The 20,762-nt window shown below is 37.6% G+C and overlaps 1 pseudogene; it reads left to right on the top strand.

The window, feature by feature from the left end:
• The first annotated feature begins 7,963 nt into the window (after positions 1-7,963).
• LOC114038414 overlaps positions 7,964-20,762 on the top strand; it is a 31,674-nt pseudogene continuing 18,875 nt past the window's right edge.

Genomic DNA, 20,762 nt, shown 5'->3' with positions numbered 1-20,762 from the left:
ATTAAATAAAACCCTGATTTTTAGCAATTGTAGAATCTGGGGTGCAAATATTTGCTCACACTGAAAATTTAACAATGGGCTTTCACAAGCCAATTAGAGCTGGCTCTAGTACACCCCTAGAAATGGGCCTTGGAGTCACAAAAAAGGACATAAAAATACCTTATATTTGTATAGATTTCACAGTTTTCAAAGCACATAATGAAACAAGTATCCATGGAAGATTTATTCACAGAAATTAAAACTTGGAAACCATCTATTAAAACACGGGCACGGCAATAGTAGGTACACATTTCTAAATATTGTTTATCCAAAAAATATATTTTTAACCTTCATATGGTTTGCTACATGAAACTAAAGTCAGTGCAACTTTGATAAATTATTTCTTCATTGTTCTTAGTTTCCAAAGAGGTGTGATTTAAAACGCTGAGTTACAACTTGGCTGAGTTTTCAGTATTTTAGATTGTAGATAAATGTCATAGAATCTGAGACAAAAGGGCATTTGAAAGATAATGTAAGGTTATCATAGCACCTTGGAGAGAGTTCTGGATTTGGCTTTACAAGACTTTGTACCTGGGTGACCTTGAGCAAATCACTTAATTCTCTGAGCCGCAGTTTCTTCATCTGTAAAATGACAAGATTGGCTTACATAATGTCTTAAGGCCACTTCTAGCCTTGAGACTATCTCATCTCACCCCCTCGATTTATAGAAATTAAGGCCCACCTAGAAAGCTAGTGGCAAGGCCAGAGCTAGAACATTTTATAAAAGAATAACGTTGTGGCTGAGAATACTGGCTAAGTAGTCAAGACCATATCACACACTTCATTTGTTAGTTATTACTTCAGCGTACTAAGTCGTCTGACAGGGTAATAATGCAAATGCAAATTCAGCAAACATTTTTCAAAGGTTACTATGGCCATAGCCTTATGCTATGTACAAAAGAACTTTTAAAAGATGTATGACTCAAAACCAGGGAATTGTGACAACTTGAGGACCATTTGGCTCCAGGAGTATTTTTTTTTTCAAAACCCAACAATGTATTGTCTCAGTACCTTATCACTATCGAAATGATTGGGAAAATGTATTTTAAATAATACTATTTTAAAATGTATTTTAAAAACTTGAGCTCCTGCTGAGCTCAATAATTAATAATACTCAATACTTAATAATAAAATAGTATTGTTTTTAAATGTATTTTAAACAATATATTATCCGATTAGTATTTATACCCTAATCTAGGAACTCTTGGTTTGCCTTTTGTTTTTATTTAGTTCATTTTCTGGTTCTTAATGCAAGAGTTTATTCCCAATGCTAGAAAAATTGTTTCCCTCTTTAAAAAAAACAGCAACAAAATATATCGCCTCACCTCCAGTTTTGAAAGCAAAAAAAAATAAAAAAATAAAAACACTTCAGGACTTCAAATTAAGCTACTCTGTCCTCTTTATTTTTATATTTTGAACACAAAATTTAATTGTGAAAGATGAACTCTTATATTGCCCCAAAACTGAATTTCACATCCAGAAAGAGGCCCCAGTGGGCCTTGAGAGATGAATAGATTGTGATAAAGATTTGATGACCTATAGGAATTCATGACTGTACTATTTTTTATAAAAGGACCTAGATTTTCCCAGGGTCATTTAAAAAAATAAGATGAAGACAATGCCAACCAGGAGTAAATAATTAATTTTACTAGACTACAACTTACTTGAGGGCAGGGACTGAATCTTACTCAACCAGCTATGTGTCCTAGTCAGTACCTTATTTAGTTGAAATCCTTGCATATTGAATAAATTGAATAAACATTGAATAAATGTTTGCTGAGTGGAACTGAATTTTATATGACTGATTTGACTTCTGCTAGCCCTACTGGAAGTAAAAGACAGATCCACCCTAAATAAACCAACTACTTAGGAAATACCGGACTAAAATGGCTAAGTGGCATTGATATTTTCCCCTTCACCTCCTGTAGGGTTCACAGTTTCAGATTAAGGTGACATCAGTGTGAAACTTCACCCTTCTTAAGCTTCCAGAAATGCATCTCCTTATTTAGAGATTAGATTATCCTACTTCTATTGTTTTGCATTAGATTTTGTTTCTTTTCTCTTTTTTGGGGAAGGCCAGCTCACTATTTTTAAAAGGTGATGGACCATGTCAGGATTTAGAAAGTGAAAGGAAAGAGATTGGTTTGGATTTTCTCTCTCTCTTTGTGTGCTCTAAAGCTCAATAAACTTAGTATGGTGACTTCAGGTACAAGGGTAGGAAAGGCTTTTGTAGTCTTAGAAAACCCAGGTTTCAGTTGGATTATAGAGGTAGTCAGGAGATAGGAAAAAAGTTCAAATAGTACTTTAACCACTTTCCACGTCAATGACTATTTATCAGACGTACTCCAGTATTATAAGAATCAGCATTTTTAAGTAGCAGTAAAACTTTTTTTTAAGAAACACAATGTAAGAATTATCAAGAAAAAGCATGTGCTTGTAATGAAGACCGTGCTGTATGCAGTTTATATTCAAGTTCATGAATTTTTCTGAATATTGAATACATTGCCAAAGTAGTAATAAAATTGCATATGCAAAAAATCAGTTCAAACTCCCCTAATCTATGTGACTGATACTGCTATTGCTATATCCCTAAGCAAATTTCTGAAGATTGATTCAACAATACAATGCAGATTCATTGGTACTCTATTATTTAATTACATTCTTTGGTTCTGATGTCAGCTTCACTTAAAGTAATTTACAAAATACTGTCATATCAAATTATCATAAACCAAGAGGATTTTATCATATTCACAACCATATGAACATATGCAAGGTTGATCAAGGGTTTATACTTACATATAGGAATGGGGCTAGGGAGGAGGTGCTGAACTTAATATATAAAACTAAGCAAGATCTAAGTGTCAGTTTTGATGAACATGTGTCTGAGGACAATTACTGTTGCTTTTACTTTAAGATTTTAAAAATGTGCCATTTTAAAGGTCTATTTAAAAGATGTCTTACTGTTTCTGTTTATTTTTTGTCAATCTTTTTAAACCAATTTTTATCTTTACTTAAAAGTGTTTCTAATTTGTTTTAAAGCAAAGATCTAACTCTCTACTTAAACAATTTTGGCTTTCAAGGTTTTGTTAGTTGCCTATTGAAAACCAAACTGAGTGGAGACAACAACTTCCAGATCCCCAAATCAAACATCATAGTCATTTCTTTTCTTTTCCAGGTGTTGATTTTTTTTTCTACTTTATTTTACCCAGCCAAAAAAACCCCAAAAAACACAACATACAACAGCAAGCTGCTAATGGCAATTCAGGGGTTAAATATTTTCTTTATTAACCTTTGAAACTTCAACCAGTTTACCACGTGGGGAACCCACAAGGGTTGATGAAGGACACTAATAGGTGTTAGGGGATTTAACCAACTTGAATTTATAGCAGTCTGATGTTCCATTCACCTTTTCCAGAAAGTTATTTTGGGCCGTTTATTCCTGAGTATTTAATGCAGGACTCCATTTTCTGCCAGAGTTGAACATGTAAGAGATGATGGACAAAAAGAGAATGTTATTAGGTGTATTAGAAACAGAACACATCAATATCTGGAGTAAGATATTACCATTTTTTGAGATTATTTAAGGAGTGATTGAATAAGTCATGGCAACACCAGACATGTACTATGATTACTCTCCAACTTGTAGAAATAAATAGCATAAAATAATCCATTACGACATGGCAAGTGTTTGCTCCTTCTCTCTCTCTGAGGTTTTTTTTTTTCTTTTTTTTTGGTACATGTATGGAGGATAAGTTCATGATCTACATACAATTACAGAACTTTACTCTTTCACACAGACTAATCACAGTTCAAGTAAAAGCTGTGGTAGACAATTGTTAGTATAGATGGGAGGTAGTTATCATCTATTGTGAATCTACTTCCATGATGGATCAAAAGCATTCATATTGGAATAATGCTCCCATAATTTTTTATCTTTTGTGAAGCACTGTGAATTTTGTTTTAAAATAATATTTAGTGTAATGACTCTAGTACATGCTCCTGATTTAAAAAAAAATTTTAACAGTACAGGAACAATTTAGGTTATCAAGGATTGGAAACATTCTATTGACTTTTCTTGCCTTATGTTTTTCATAACTAGACTTCTCCATAACCCTGGTTCTTGACACTAATTTGTATAAATATTTAAATACATGCAATCATTAGCCAAAAAGTCCCATTTTTGTTTCCAAGTCTTACCTCTTTCTATAAATCAGATTTACTTCTTTGCATTTTAAAATGACTCTTGTGGTGTATGCAATGAAGGTTACTATAACTCTTTCTTTTTTCAAACAATGTACCCTTGCTTGCTTTTTTACAGCCAACAACTGCTCTAACAACAATACTTTCTACTTCCAAACTTTCCTAATGTATGCTTAGAATAATTCACATCTTCCTATAACTTGCAAGTTTGTTGGCTCATTAATACAGCACTTACAGAGAAGGTTCACTACATATTGATCTAATTAAATGTTTTTGAATCAGTACAACAATAATAATGGGATTAATTATTGTAATTTGTGCGGCCGAAGTATATACATAAATAGGTAATCTTTATTTTTCAATATAGCTGGTAGAAAATGAATTTCAGACATTAGGACCTGAGAGACCCAAGAGCTACAGCTGCTGAGTTAGTGTCCCTCCCATAGTTCTGGCCAGCAGCCCTGACATCTCTGCACAAAGTAATCACAGATCACAGCATTTAATCACTGAAAACAAGCACTCCAGAGGACAGCAGTGTCAATATCCCACTCTCTCATTATCTGTTTGGATTGCACATCCACACTGTCAGATAAACAGAGTGGAAAATTAAGATTAAAAATATGGTAATTTCATTTCAGGCAGCAGGCACCACTCACTGCCCCTATTATGCTATTGATTACCTCTGAATTCAATTTTTCTTTCAATGCAAACTTTAATCTGTTTGCTACCCAGCAATTCAACTCCCCAAGGGCTATTTGAGAGTAAGTAACCATTTAATCTGATGCTAACTGAAAAATCACCGTCCTTAATGAATTGTGTAAATCATTCAGCTCTAAAGCACCTTTGACTTCTATTTCATTTTTTATTTTCTACTCAATATAGGAAAGGATCGGCGTGTGAATAATTACAAAGTAGCAAGTATTTTTACATAGAGCAAATATGATAAAAACCCTATTATAGTGGGGCATGTGTAATGAACAGTACTTTTTAATTTCAAAATAGCTATTCATTAAAAAAGAATGGAAGATTAAAAAGAGAGGCTCAAAGCTCAAGGTAAAAGTTGATAGACATTGTAATTACATGGTTAATTTCAAAGATTTATATGCTGTTATGATTTAAAAGGAATTTTTATGACCTGACATTTTCATTTGAGAAGATTTTTTATTTAAAATTAATCTTCTAGCTCCTATTCTTAATTATTTCTTGGCAAGCGATAAATGGGAATACAAAAAAATGCCCTATATCAAATTTTAAGCAGAATAAATGCATGTGAATTTTCGAAGAGCAATAAAGTGGTCTTACTCATTTGAATTGCTTTACATTGAAATCCCCAGTTAAAGGAATTTCTTTGTGTGAGATGGAAATTATTGGCACATTTAAGGAGGCAGCAATCTTGCTGCAATGCAGTGTTTATGGCATTTTAAAAATATAATGCTGGGGGAGGTTTTTTGCCGTGATTATTGGATTGTCTTTCAAGTTGCTGTGACTTTTCAACAGGTCTCTTTCTCTCCCCATCCCAGACCCTGACACACCTCTTAGAATGGGGATGGGGTTTGGGGAGGGGGGGGCGGTCGGGTGAAAACACTTCCTATTTTCACCTACCCGGGTCATCAACAATAGAGGCCAAGAAAGGTGAGAGGTTACTCAGGTTAGAAAAAGCAGCTCCAAGTCTCGTTGGCAATTAGGGTTTCAGCCGCCACTTCTAGGAGTGAGAGTGCGAGGCAGCCTGGGGCAGGGAGCCCTGGGCAGCTGCAGCCGGGCGCCCAAGGCCAGGGCTGCGGTGAGGGTCGCTGCGCTGCCTTGTTTGTGTTTGTCTCAGCTTTCTGGAGGCAGGGTGGGATGGGGGCAGAGATCTCTGTTATTTAGCCGGCTGCTTACAGACATTTTCACTCCAGACTGATGACATTGCCTTTTCGCATTGTTCAGTTGAAGAAAGTGTAGGGTTGTGGTGAAAACAGCCCGGGACCCCTCTAATTACTTTTCCTAATAGGCACTTGACAGGAGAGACCAGGCAGCGCCCCACCCATCCCCCCCCTTAACCCCCACCTCACCACAACACTCCGTCCCGCCTGCTCAGGATCTGGGCTCCAAGCTGCCCACCTCTTTCCACCCCCCCCTCCCCGAGCTCCCCACTCTTCTTCCCCACCCCCACCCCCAGTCCCCAGCCCCGCTGTGGCTGCTGCAGCTGCCAGCCCGGGTGGGTGATTACTCAGCAGAGGGGCGAGCTGGAGTGGGGTGAAGGGAAAGGAAGGAAGCGGGGCGCAGCTCTTCAGATAATATCGCCTGATTTCCTCTCCTCTTCTCTCCTCTCTTCTCTTATCCCTTCTCCTTCCCACCATCCTGCAGCCTACGTCGGGGTGTCATCCCTTCTGTTGGGTCTTCTGAGTACCACCACTAAATTCGCGAAAGGGTTTCTCAGCTCCCAATCAACCCCTCCCCGACCCCCCCCTTCCCCCGCCTCGGGGGGGTCAGGCCCAGGGCGCCTATCTGATACACACAGCACAACACAAGACACAGCTTCAGCTGGTGTTGCTTCAGGGACTCATCCTGGAGTTTGAAGAAGGCAAAGGAACATTTGTCCTTTTTCCCTCCAGCATTCAAGTAGGGAGAGGGGGGCCGGACACATTGCCTGACCTCTTCCCCTCCCTTCCCCCATTAATGTAGAATTTAATGCATTAACTGCACCATCCCTCCATCTCCCCACTCGGACTTCGCCCCCTTTCCCCTCCCTCTGTCCCAGCACCTGGGGAGGCGGAGTATGTCGAGGCTGTTGCACCAGGGTGGGATTTGAGGAAACATCAGGAGTGGGGGAAGGGAGGACGTGCAGCTCCCAGGGCGGGAGGACAGACGTGTCCGAAGTATTTGGCGTGTCTGCACATACACACACACACACACACACACACACACACACACACACAGACGTTTCTGCTGCTGTCTCTGAGGGGAGAAGGGGGTTAAGAGTTGCTAGTGGTTTCTACCTTCGCCTTCTAAATAGAAGCAAGGGAAGAAGAGCTGGGGATCCTAGTGGGGGGGGCAGCCTCTTGGCACTGCAGCCCAGGCCCTTTCCATCCTTTTCTATTTGGGTGGGTAGGTGGACGTGGAGGAGGGTGCCCAAAGCCTGATTTTGCACAGCCAGATAGGTGAATGAATAATACGGTTGACGTTCTCTTTTTCGGTGGCCCTTTTGCGTCACCTGCCCAGTCTGGTTGAAGGGGACGCCTTCTGCAGCCGAGTTCCTGATTGTCCCGTGTTTAAAATTATTCTCTTGTGACATTCTGCACGTCGCGCATTTTCTATGGGTTCTGTCAAATTCAAATGGAGCCCGCACGAGTGTTTGCAAACAGCCAACGCTCTATAGACATTTTGCGTATCCTAGGACAAAGCTAGTCCATTTACAGTGAGACTCACCCTCCCCTTCGCCCGGGATCATTCACAGCCGAACTTCACACCAATACAAAATTATCCTAAGGGAGAAAAAGGGAGCGCAGCAATTACACTACTAGGAACTAAAGATGGCTGCGATCATCACCAGGGAAGTCAATTCAGCAGTTAGAACGCAGATTTTTGGAGATGGCCTTTGGTTGTAACTTTAAGAAACTTGAGAAGATGGTATACAAAGCAGCACAGGGTCTCCGTTCTGAGTCCCTGAGTGCAAGATACAAAAGCCAGTTGTGCAGGCCAAAAGCTGAAGGCTGAGACTGAAATTCTACACTGCACCGCAACCATGTTCCGAAATATTGAGCTAGCCAGGTGTGTTATTTCAGGTCAACAGTTCTGGCGACTGGGAGGACAGTTCCTACAGCAGTCCAGAAACTTAAGAAACTTTATGTCAGGATGCCAACTCCTTACACACAAATCATAAGTAATAGTTAACTATTACTTTGCATAAGTAATAGTCAAATGCTAAAGTAGTTAAATTTTTTTCTTGGTGTGTCTAGTTAGAAACATGGTAACTACCTTAGTCTCTGAATTCTATGTCTTGTGTGAATTTTCTCCAACCGTGTCCCACTACTTTTGGTAGTTTATAAACATGACCAACCCATTTAATGAGGGTAAGATTTCAGGCAGTTTTAAAAGTGGACTTTACTTTATTGCTAAGCAACGCTAGGTTGCATAACAGTACTTAACATATTTAAAATACAAGAATCATTTCTCCAATTGGCCATGATAGCATCATTGAAATTGATTTGATTTATGACATCAGTAATGATCTTTGAAATCTACAAATGATTCAACTACTAGGCATTGTATGTATATACACTGAAGAAAGAGATTCCTAGCTCAATGCTTAGCCACACAGCATCATAAATCCAAGTCAGTAATATATCCCTTAGTAGGTCAGAAGGTTAAAAATCCTGATGGGTTTTGTGCTGAACATATTTTGAATATCTAGTCATTCCTAAGCTACGTTGCTAAGTAGAAAAGATATCACTCTATTTTATTAGCTTTTCCCAAATTACCCAAAGGTCAAGATCCTAGTATTATTCATGAGCTGGCATATTTTTCAGTTTAAGTACTGTATTATAGGAGAATTTCAAAAGAGCAGATCAGTGATAATATTCCCTAGTCTTTACTTTTAAAAGCTCAAGCCAACTTTTTTTTAACAGTTGTTTTTTAAAAGTAACTCTTTTCCTGAGGAAGATGTTGTATTTCAGTAGGCTATGAACATTGTTTACAATTTCGCTATCAGAAAATATATTAAGAAACAGAAACATTTAGAAATGTATACCTATGACAGGATATGCAAATGGATATTTAATAAATGTAAAACTTCATTTAAATATGAAATAGCATGATGAGTGTCTTATAAAATATGACAAACATTTAAATATATGCCCACAATTCTCTTCTTCCATTCATTGGAATTTTTTGAGGCATCAGAATACTGATGATCTGATATAAATGCCAGAGAACTGTAACAGACTTCAGGCCTTCATTCAAATATTTTAAAATGTTTTTAATGGTTAAAACAAACATTTTTCCTATGTTAGGTACATGGGAAAGAAAGCACATTATTAGGAATGCTAATGTGATCAAGAAGGAGAGTTTTATTCACCAGAATGGAGATTGCATTTCTTTACAGTAACTATTCATTATACCAGAAATAAAATAGAAACAAATCTATATATTGTACATATTTATTGCTGTGTGTTTATGTAGCATCCTCTTATGTTAGTTTAACTCTGATTTGGGAAAATGGAAAATAGAGTCCTTTTTATCGTATTAAGTGGTGCTATTTCTAAAGTAATATCACAGTTTGTTTTTAAAACCTCTCCACAACAATATCCTAGCAAAACACTTTTGACCCTTGTAACAGCAGAGCAAGTCTAGAGCATCTATCAGCCACGCAGACTGGGAAAAGATTAGAGGGACTATATAAGGAAAGGATTGTGTCATCGGCATTCAGCAGAAAAGGATTGGGGCCTTGTCAGGAGTCCATATAGAGGAGATTAGGAGCATATCAGGAACTCTGCAGAGGGAATCCGAGTACATTAAGGCTCCCTAGAGGCAGAAGCAGCAGCAGCTCACTGCACACCTTGTGCGGTGGACAGTGGTTGTGCGCTGCCTGTCTATACCGAAAAAGAAATCAGCAGTTGTCTAGGGTTGGTGGGATGAGGTAGTTTCCCAAGCTTTTGAATGGGAGAAGAAAAATCTATGAAGTTTCTACAAAGAAAATAACATTTCAAAGCTATATCTATAAATTTGGGGCACATTCAGATCTTGACAGAGGAAAATAAGGGTCCTATTAAGAGTGGCAAAAGAGCAAAGAAGTGAAGTGACCTCAGGTTTGAGGCTTATAGTCTTCTGGAAGATAGGATATTAATTCCTGTTGCTAGGAGATGCATTAAACTACATTGATATCTATGTGCCAACTTTGCTCTTTGGTATTCAGGAGTGGAGGGAATGAATTTGTGTGCTGCCCACCAAATCATTCAGTTTCAATTTTGTACTCCCCAAAGAGTTCTCCAAGCTCACCTGCTTTCTTATATAGATTCAGGCAACTCACCTTGTTGTTGAGGTCAAAGGTGCAATGGTCAAGAGAGGTAGATTAACTAATAATGGCTTTGAAGCATATGAAGGTTTATTATGCACAAGATGCCACCCAGTAGTTTTTCATCCTATCAGAGGCAAGAGTAATAAGAAATGGGAGGAGTAAGAATTTTGGGCTAGACATAAAGAAGAATTTTCGGAAAGGTGTTGGCCAAATCTTCCCTGATCATTTTTAAGCAATCTCAAATGGTTATGGGTGCAATTTATTACCTAAAGGCTGGGGACTAGACCAGATGACTTTTTTCATTTAGTTTTTTAGTTTTTTTTTTAAGTAAAAATTTTTTTATTCCTATCATGCTTATCTGATGACATCCCTTCCCCCAACAAGGAGCCTTCCCTTGTAACAAAATATAATTAAAATAAAGCAAACCAACACGTCCATGTCTGACAACATATGCCACATTCTGCATCTGTAGTTCACCACTTCTCTACCAAAGGGAGGGAGACGTATTTTGCCAGTAGTATTCTGAAGTCAAGACTGGTCATTCCATTGATCAAAATTCTGTTTTTCTTTTTTTAAAAAAAGATTATTATTATTATGAGCTTGACCAATAGCAACCAACATAGACATTTTTTCCTGACGTTTTTTAGTGTTATTGTCCTTTATGCTGTGATCACTGTGTAAGTTGGTCTTTTTGGTTCTGCTGACTTTGCTTCGAATCATTTTATACAAATCTTTCTACATTTCTCTAAAGTTTTTATTGTTTTTTTCCTTCTGACAATACTGTTCCATTACTAAGTGACTCAGTGAATAGAGTTCTAGACCTAGAGTCAGGAAGACCTGAGTTCAAATTCAGACCTTGGACTATACTAGCTGTATGACCCTGGGCAAGTTACTTAACCTGTATTTGCCTCAGTTTTCTCTTCTGTAAAATGGTGATAATAATAGCACCTACCTCACAGGGTTGTTGTGAGGATCAAATGAGATAATACTTGTAAAGTGCTAAGCACAGGGCCTGGCACATAGTAAGCACTATATAAATGTTAGCTATTATTATCTACCACAATTTGTTCAGCCATTTCCTAATTAATCAGCATCCACAAAAGTGCTACTATAAATGTATTTTTATTTATATGACCTTTCCCTCAATCTTGACCTCCTTGGAGTATATGCCTAATAGTGATATCACTGACTCAGAGGATATGTTTGGTTTAGTGATTTTTCTAGAATATTTCAAATTATTTTCTAGAACAATAGGACCAATTTATAGTTATACCAGAAATTCAGTAGGTTGCCTACCTTCCTATGACCACTCCCACACTGACCATTTTCATCTTTTGTCAGATTAGATGCCTTTTTGAGGTAGGAACCTCAAGTTATTACTACCATCACCATCATCATTAAGCATTTATATTTACAGTTATATAATATACTAATATGTATTTATGTTAAGGTTTACAAAGTGCTTTATACATATTATTTAATTTTATTCTCACAAAACTTTTGAGAGGTAGGTGTTATTATTATCATCCCCATTATGTAGATGAAGAAACTGAAGCAGAGAAGTTAAGTGACTTGTCCAGGGTGACAAAGCTATTTAATATATAAGGCAGGATTTGATCTCAGGTCTTTCAGATCCAGTGCTCTATTTACTGCACCAACTAGTGGCCTAATAATAGAGCTATTATTCCATGATTCTAGAATATGTAATCCCTGAAAAGTTCTCAAAGATCTAATGTGAAGGTCAAAAGAGACAGGAAAAGGAGGCGAAAGCCCTCTACAAGTAAGACATTGCTGTGAAGGCATTATCTCTTAATTACTCTTTAACATAAATTCCTGCAGCATCTGAGTGACAAAACATAACTACTTCATTATGGCCAATGTGACAATTCCCAAGTACCTCTTTTTTTGTGTGTTTTGCCTACATAAATGAACGCTCAGACCTAGGTTGAAAAAAGTAATTTATCCATCTGCTCCCTGGGGCTGTTCTTGCCCTCAGAGGGTCTGCTAGTTTATTCCCAATGCCTAAAGTTTCCCGTTCATTTTTGGGAATGCTAATGTCCTAATTGCATCCACTATGTATTAGAAAATTACATTTGAATGAGAGCACATGCCATATCATTGTGTTATTACCTGCTTTCCATTTCCCTACTCTCCCACATAGGCCCAAGAGTCCATTGACATAAACAAAATTTCTTTTACATGTTGTTCCATTGCTCTGATACCAGAGCCAAATATTTCCTGAATTTTAAGGAGCATCCTTGGTACAAGGTTGCATTTAGTGATTTAATTATTAAATTCTAACACATTTCAAATGAGCCCTAAGACTACTGCCTATCCTACAAAGGTGAAGAGTACTGATTTTCTCCCCATCATGAACTTCCCTCCAAACTACAGCAAGTTCTATGCCAGGATTATGTACATAGTCATTGCTTAGTAGACCAGGTAATGATGATCTGAGAAGCTTTTCCAAAGTGACTAAATTCTCAGTCCCTTGAAAGAGTTGTTTAGAATGTTTCATTCTGTTATCACATTCTGCTGAGGAGATGGAAATTAAAGTTGGCATAAAGACATTTAAAGCACAGGAAAGCAACTATGGGGATTTAAAATTGTGTGGAATGAAAATATTTGGTCAAGTAAAATCAGGTACTTCACAGGCATCTTGAAAGGCTTAGAAGGCACTCTAAACCTTTTCAACATAGACTTAAAGATAAGGTATTCTAGTCAACCTAACAGTATGTTTGAGGTTTTTTTTTTTTTTAAACTAATTTAGTCTCCCCATAAGGCCACCAAAGTGACTATTTAAAAAGCCAAAGATCTGCTACAAAATTAAATGATGGCAGTACCTCACCTTACTAAAGGAAGAAAAAGTAGGACTTTCTATCCCAGACTCCCCATGAAAGTGACCTTTAGCTCTTCAGGTTAATCTTTTATTTCTTCCTAGAATATATATGTATATATGGTTTGTGTGCCCAATGGACCTGTGGTATGCATTTTCAGTCAACTCTAGCTCTCTCTGCCTTTTCTCTCAGTATCTTCCACTCTCGTATCTTTCAGGTTCATGTTCAAAATCTGCTTAGCTGTTCAGCTGTTGGGCTGTTGGTCAGTGGGGGTGAGTGAAATATGCTCAGAGTGCAATCCTAGCTGAATTTTAAGGAGGTAGCCACAGTGGGGGAAAAAATGTTTGGGGCCTGCTTTCATGTGTGCATATGGATTAGTTGTATAGTACTGGTGGTTATCTTCATTCATTCATTCATTTATTCATCCAGCCATCCATTTATCTGTCTATATCTTTATTTACATTTGCTTGCATCACTCCTAAGGAGATTCTCTCTTCCCCCCACCCTCCAATATAAGTCTTTAGCTGGTGTGTGTATCCATCAATTTTTACACTTTTGAAGGATATTTCCTGACAAGATGATGGACATTGCTGATCCTGTATCCAGCTGCATCTGTGGAATCTCTCCCTCTACCCAGGGTGTTAACCAGATTATTTTTCTATCACTCTCGCCCATGCTGAATATGCTGAATACTGTATCTCTAAACTGGCTACCCCACTCTCGCAGCCTGAGTCTCTATTATCTGCAGCCACAGCATGCATATTTTTATTTAGTTTCCAGTCCTCAGGGGAATCCTCTCTCTGTACCCTTCCTTGAGTAACAAAATCTTTGGATTTTCCCTTTCTATTACATCTCTTGAAATACTCATCTTTGAACGTATATTCAGAAGGGCTACAGAAAGCCTTCCCACAACGGCAACATGTTTCTGCCTGCTTTGAATTCTGAAACATGACACTGTGATTATTTTATGCATGCTTGCCGTCTGTCTTCGCTCTAGTCTGTAGCTCTAATGCATCCCCTTGCTGCAGTTTCTATGAGCTCGGCAGTTCAAAAGGGATGCTGAAATGTGCACCCTGCGTTACTTAGAATATTTGCTTGTTGGCTTTCAGGTTGCATTTCTTACATTAATCTTTTGGTTAATGTAACCATCTCCCAAATTGACAATTTTTTAAAACAATTCTTTACATCTTTAAGCAATTCTTTATGTTTGCATTGGATGGAAACCTGTATCTTTTAGAACTGGCAGTATTACAGGGGCTAAGATTCTTTGCAGAATTGGATCTGGAATGGGCAGGTGCTTCATTAGTCAGCTTTCTGGGGAGAAAAAGAGGGAGAGGCAAAAAGGTCTAAAGGAAGGTAGTCAAGAGGAGGAGGCATCAGTTCCACAAGGTTCTCCCAGTTTGATATTCAGAGCTCTCTGAAGTCTCCTTGTGTCACCCTACTACCCCAGGCTAAAGCTGCCCTGCCCCAAATAGAAAATATTCTTGGTATGCCATAGCCTGCATACTTTAACTTCCTGACTGAGTTGGGAAAATCAGGACTTTCTCTTCTTTCTTTGATTTTTTTTTAAATTTCTGAATAGAGTTGATGCCTTCTTATGCATAAGGACAAGTCCATTGTAGAATTAGTACAGGCATATGTGTGGCTCATCCGGAAAGCTACCAGTCATCACCCTGATGCTTATATCACCTGCCAGTCATCCTTCGTTTTTGAAGAGGACCAACTATATAAGTTAGGAAGGTAGCAATGGATGTGGTAGAATTCTGAAGTACGGTTTTGTTTTCTTTCTGGTTAAGGTTCTTTATTTCGAAACCATCCTTCTTGCCAACTGTAATTTACACAGGAGAAAGTTGGAAGAAAAGCTATGTAAACATCAGAGGGAGTTCTCTGTACTAAACAAATAATCAGAATAGGTTAGCCATTCCTGAGCAGCAGATTCAATATTAACAATAAGGAAAGTAACTCGGGTTATTGTTACTCTTAATTATGGATAATTTGCACTTACACTAAGTAAATAAGCATCTCAAAGTACTTTACAAACCATTATCAGCATCTCCATTTTAGAGATAAAGAAATGGAGGAACTAGGAGGTCAAGTGATTTGCCTCAGGTTATGTGGGAAGCCTATCTGTCTATCTAGGTGTTTCTTAGGCGCCTAATATTACTGGGATCATGATGTGTTCAGACATAGCTATCATTATAGAGATACCATGAAAGAGATGTTAGGTCAGTGGTAGAAACAGTGTCACAGTTAACAGTGAAAACCTGACTAAAACCAGAGCAATCCTAGGGACACTGTTCTCTAAATAGGGTAGGAGTGGTGATATTATGCTATAAGCCAGGGGTCTCAGCAGAGTTTTCCAGGGTCTCAGACAATAATAATTATTGAATTTTCAGCGCACAAGGTCATAAGAAGAAAATAGAATAGTAGTTTAAAAAAGCTGAATGTAAGGAATTCAGAGAAACATAGGACGATGTGTATGAACTGATTAAGAGTGAAGTAAGTAAAATCAAGGGAGTAATAAACACAAATATAGCAATCTAAAAGAAAAGATCACTAGAAGGAAGTTGAATTCTGAGGAATGGAAAAACCAGTGAAGTTCCTGGAGATGTAAGCCTCATTTTTCACCCTAGAGGGATGGGAGACTACAAAGACTGAATATTGCATGCATTGTCACACAAGGTTTTCTTAGAGATTTTTGCTTGTTTACTTTTCTTTTTCAAAGGAGAGGGTTCAGACCAGAGGGTAAGTTATAAATGTCTGTAACATAAAGACAAAAGGCATAAATGGAATATTTTTAAAGGGAATAAGCATAGTCTTAAAGTGGAAGAAAAAAGGATAAGTTCAAATCTAAAAAAAAAATAAATAAGCATCTTCTGCATACAATTTATTATACTAGATGTTGGCAGTATAAACATTAAAAAACATGGCCCCTGCCCTTAAGAAATTTCCAGTCTAGCAGTGGGTATAAGACAAATATCCAAATCACTGAAATATGGATATAAGTCTATAGGAGAAATTTGAATATAATAGCATGAGAGATTGGGAATTAAGATCTGGGAAAGCTTCACAGTGAAGGTGGCATCATTTAAGGAATGAAATGAAAGTCTAAAGGGTTACATGAAACCATTTCAAGTACAGATGACAGTATATACAAAGGCACCAAAGCAGGTTGACCACTAAATTCCATTCCAGCTTAAAGAGTCTATGAAATAGATGAAAATAGCTGTGTATTAAGATACCAAAAATGCAAATTCATTCATTTGACAAGTATTTATTGAATACCTACTTGAGGAAGACATTGTTTTCCCTGCTGTGAGGAGATACAGGGAAAAAAATCTGTGAGTTGTAATGCCTTCCCTCTAAGAATTTATAATATAAAGTGGAAAATAAAGCATAAATATAAATAGCTAAAGATAAAGACATATATGTGTATATACATACATGCATACACACATGTGTATATGCATGTGTGTACACATGTATGACATGCATGTGTGTGCATATATATATAATTACATATGTATATGTAACCAATATGATCCAAAAAATAAACTTTCACTGGACTGAGGGTGTTGTTGATCTGATTATAGTAACTAAAGTCAAACACAGTTATTGTAAGAAGGCTCTAGGAACAACAAGGGGAAACCTGAATAAGTAGAAGGAAGAGGAAAGGTTTAGTGAAGCAGTTTAGGAAGTATATGAGACTAAGATTAAGCTTCATGCAAAGAATGACCTACAAGCATGGGACAAGAGGTTTGTTTTATAACCGGTAAAGATCTTTAATGCTCATGTTCATAAGTTCCTAGGATCATCCAGTTAGAGCTGGAAGGAATTTTATTTTTGAGCTGGAAGGAATTTTGGAGGCCATCTAATTCAACCCCATCATTTTACATATAAGGAAACTGAGGCCCACCTGGGTGAAATAGTCATAGAGTTAGCAAATGGCAGAGCTTGGATTTGAATAAATGTCCTTTGATCCCCAATCCAACACCCATTCCATTGTATCATGAATATGTTGAAAATAGATTGAGAGACCCTACAAGGTTCACTCAACTAGGGCTTAGGACAGTGCTTTACATTTTGTAAGCCCTCATTCAAATGCTTATTGAATTGAATTGAATCAAAAGAATGCTTGAAAATGAATCAAAGATTTATAAAATGTCAGAGGTCAAAGGGATCTTAGAGACTACCTAGTCCAGTTCCTTCAGCACTGATAAAAGAAGAAAAAAAGTCACAAGGAGCTTGGGTGTGGAATTAGAGAGGGAAGTACTAATGCATGATTTCTACAGAGAGTAAAGACAATATGTATGGGCTTAGTGGTGGCACAAATGGTGATGAGGAAGTTGGGGGATGGTTAGATTTTGTAGAGAAAGATGAATTACTCTGCTTGAACCAACCTGGTTTCAGGTGGTGGAATGCCTCGAGTGAAGCTGTCTTGGAAGAAGCAAAAAAGAGAAGAAAGGAAGGCATAGAATATTATGAACAATTGAAAGAAGAAGATCTTGAGTTTAAAAAAAAAAAGCAAAAATACCATGAGATTTCTTTTCATCATTACATAAATCCTAATGAAATAATAATAATAGCTAGCAAGGTGATTTACATATAGTATCTCATTTAATCCTCAGAATAACCCTAAGGGGTAGGTGCTATTATTAGCCCCATTTTCCTGATGGAGAAACTGAGGTTTAGAGATTAAATGACTTGCTTAGGATCACATAGCCAGTAATTGCCCAAGGAAAAATTTAAACTTGAATTCCTGGTTCCAAACCCTTGCCTCCATCTGTAAAATGAGAGAGCTAGATTCTTTGACCACTGAGTTCCCTTCCAACCCTAAATGACGGTTCTGTGATCCACTTTTTAAAGAATGGAAAGGCTGCTCAAGTAGGAAAAGTCTACTTATTGTTCTGGCATTGTAGGAATTTGGATTGTGAAGAATAGTCCAATCCTGGAGGTGGATAGAACCAGGGGCCTGGGATAACACAAGATGTGGGGTAAATACCCTTTCCTTCTTCCTATCCTTTTCAGGTTGAACTAGCTTAGCCAGCACCTCTTTCCTAATGTTCTGATAGGACAAATCTAGTGCCAGTAAAGTCTTTCTGGAGGGCAATTGTACTTCAGGAACTATGGGAAACTAATAAACAAAATAAATTATTTCCCATTTCTGCCTTAGTTGATAGTCAACAGACAATGTTTTATATAATCCTTTTTTTTTTTTAAAGAGACTGTACATTAGTACATTAGGAGAGGCACATGTTGAAACTTGACATGTGGGAACAACATAATACAGTGGGAAGAGTGCTGGATTTGTAGACCAAGGACCTCGGTTTCAATCCTAGCTCTTCTGCTTACTACCTGTGAGATGTTGGGCAAGTGATTTAACTTTTCTTTGTCTCGGTTTCTTCATCTCTAAAATGAGGGGATCAGATGAGATGATCTTTAAACCCTCTTCAGCTCTAGAGTCTATGATATGTGACTTGTTATAGCTCTTTCCATTAGGTCAGGGTTGTCCTGAAGTGGGATCTCTTTCTCCTGCATGCCCTGATTAAGAGTTGTCCCTGAGTTGTCCCAAGAGACAGGAATGATGATCCCTCTTAGATCAGGATGGCAAGGAGAGAGAGAGCCCCAAATTGATTTTGTCACTTTTTAGAAATGTTGGGAGCTTCACCCATTTCATAGGCCCCAAACCTTCCACATGTTATCTTGTTGGTGGCATAGTGGGTTTGAGTTACTTGTTCCACTTGTCTCTGGGCCTGGGTAGGTTGGAACCAGGACATCAACCAGAGATCTTTAAGGAGAGGTGAGAACACAGGAAGTATTCTCATTGCTTTCTAAGGCTAAGGAAGAAGCAAAGGGATTCATAGTTCCATTTATCCATTGGTGAAAGTGCAGGTCCCAGATCAGTGTTCATTCCAACTTTTTTTTTTGTATTTTGCTTGTTTCTACTCTGAGTTGCTTTTGTAATCATTACCATTAACTTTATTTCAGACAGACACAAGAATTAGCATATTTTTCTTTCAGAAAACAATGTGATTCCAGATACAATTCATTAAAATACCTTTACCTATGTACAATGATGGAATATTAGATTTTAAGTGCTAGTGAGAAGAGTGAGAGAGAAAGAGAGAGAGAGAGAGAATGAGAAAGAGAGAGAGAGAAAGGAAGGAAGGAAGGAAGAAGCTACTTTTTGCATCATGAAAAAGAAATTAAAATCAACTCTCTATACAACATTAGATCGAATCTTTCATGCACACCAGTGTCTAAGAGACTCATTCTAGACGTCTGCCTAACAAAATGTGCTTTATTCCTTTTTTAACAGGTGCAGTTGAGAATTCAATTATTTGTGATAATTCTTAATAGCACATATTCAAATAAAGATGACTGAGTATTACAAGACCTTACCACAGCCCAGTTATTAAATCTTTGCTGAGAAGTAGGATGAGACTGCCAAACGTTTTATAAGAATTACAGGGTTCCAGGGCTAATAGTATGGTTACAGTAGAACTGAGCATCTGAGGACAAGGAACGGGGAAGGGTATTACACAAGCCATGGGAAAAACTGAGGCAGGTGTTAAGGGCACTGATGGCATTAGGAAGGGCATTATGTGACAAATAATTAATGATTATGTGCCAAGGATCTTGGTTGTAAATCTCTCTCTGAAAATGGCATTTCTAACAGGCCCATCCTCTCCTTTCATGGATAAAAGACAATGGTTAGGGATGAGAGTTGGGAGGCATCAATACTTTCTTGCAATATACATGATACTTGTAGATATTATTAGCTGCAGCGTTCGAACCCAAACACCTGGGATTCCAGCTGCATATATGTTTTTGTTTGTTTATATATGGCAGGCCTCTTTAGCAGATAGCCACAATGTACCTTTCTATAAACTTTGACAAAGAATATTTGCAGGACTCAAACGTTTAAAGAATGTGAAACTTTGGGAAAGAAATAATTTAGTATTAAATTTAAGTATTTAAATTTAGTATTAAAATTAAGTCCTTCCTTCCCCCCATCTTTTTAAATGATACCTAGGATTCATTGTATAGGGAACTTCTGATAAGAAAATTCCCTATACCATGGAAGATTGCACCTGCTGTACAATTTATAGTCTTAGAGAATTGCCTATAGTACTGAGAGGTGAAGGCATTGATCAAGGATTAATATGGGTAGGACCCGAACTCAGATCTTTTTGGCTCCAAGACCAGATCTCTATTTATTACCCTGACTACCTCTCTCAAATCCTTCATATTAATATACTGCCCTGATGTTTAGGGCCTGGCATTTTTACAGACGCTTGTTAACATAGTTGATATCCAGAGTAGCTCTGGATGTCACTAGAAAGGGCTGTTGTGTGCTCTTTCCCTGTGACATCTTTTGAGCCTACATATTCTTAGCTAGCTGATGAGAAGGCACCTGCCCACCAGGTCATGGGAAGTAGCAATTTATACCAAATAAAAAATATTGATTTCATTCTTTTTATTACCTGTGAACCTCCTGGTGGGTGGTGAAGTGATAAAAAATTTTCTATGGGCTGGTAAGTTGTTTATACTCATTTGCAAGGCTGACTTAGCAATCTTGCATTCCTTAATGGTTTCAGCATTTATTATACTATTTACAAGACACTCATATAAAATATATATCATACTTAAAAGGGGTGCTGCCTATATAGAAACTATATTAATAAAAA

Source organism: Vombatus ursinus, unplaced genomic scaffold (genome assembly GCF_900497805.2).
Source record: "Vombatus ursinus unplaced genomic scaffold, bare-nosed wombat genome assembly UNPS02011014.1, whole genome shotgun sequence".
In the NCBI taxonomy this organism is placed as follows: Eukaryota; Metazoa; Chordata; class Mammalia; order Diprotodontia; family Vombatidae; genus Vombatus; species Vombatus ursinus.
This window is presented reverse-complemented; position numbering and strand designations above follow the sequence as displayed.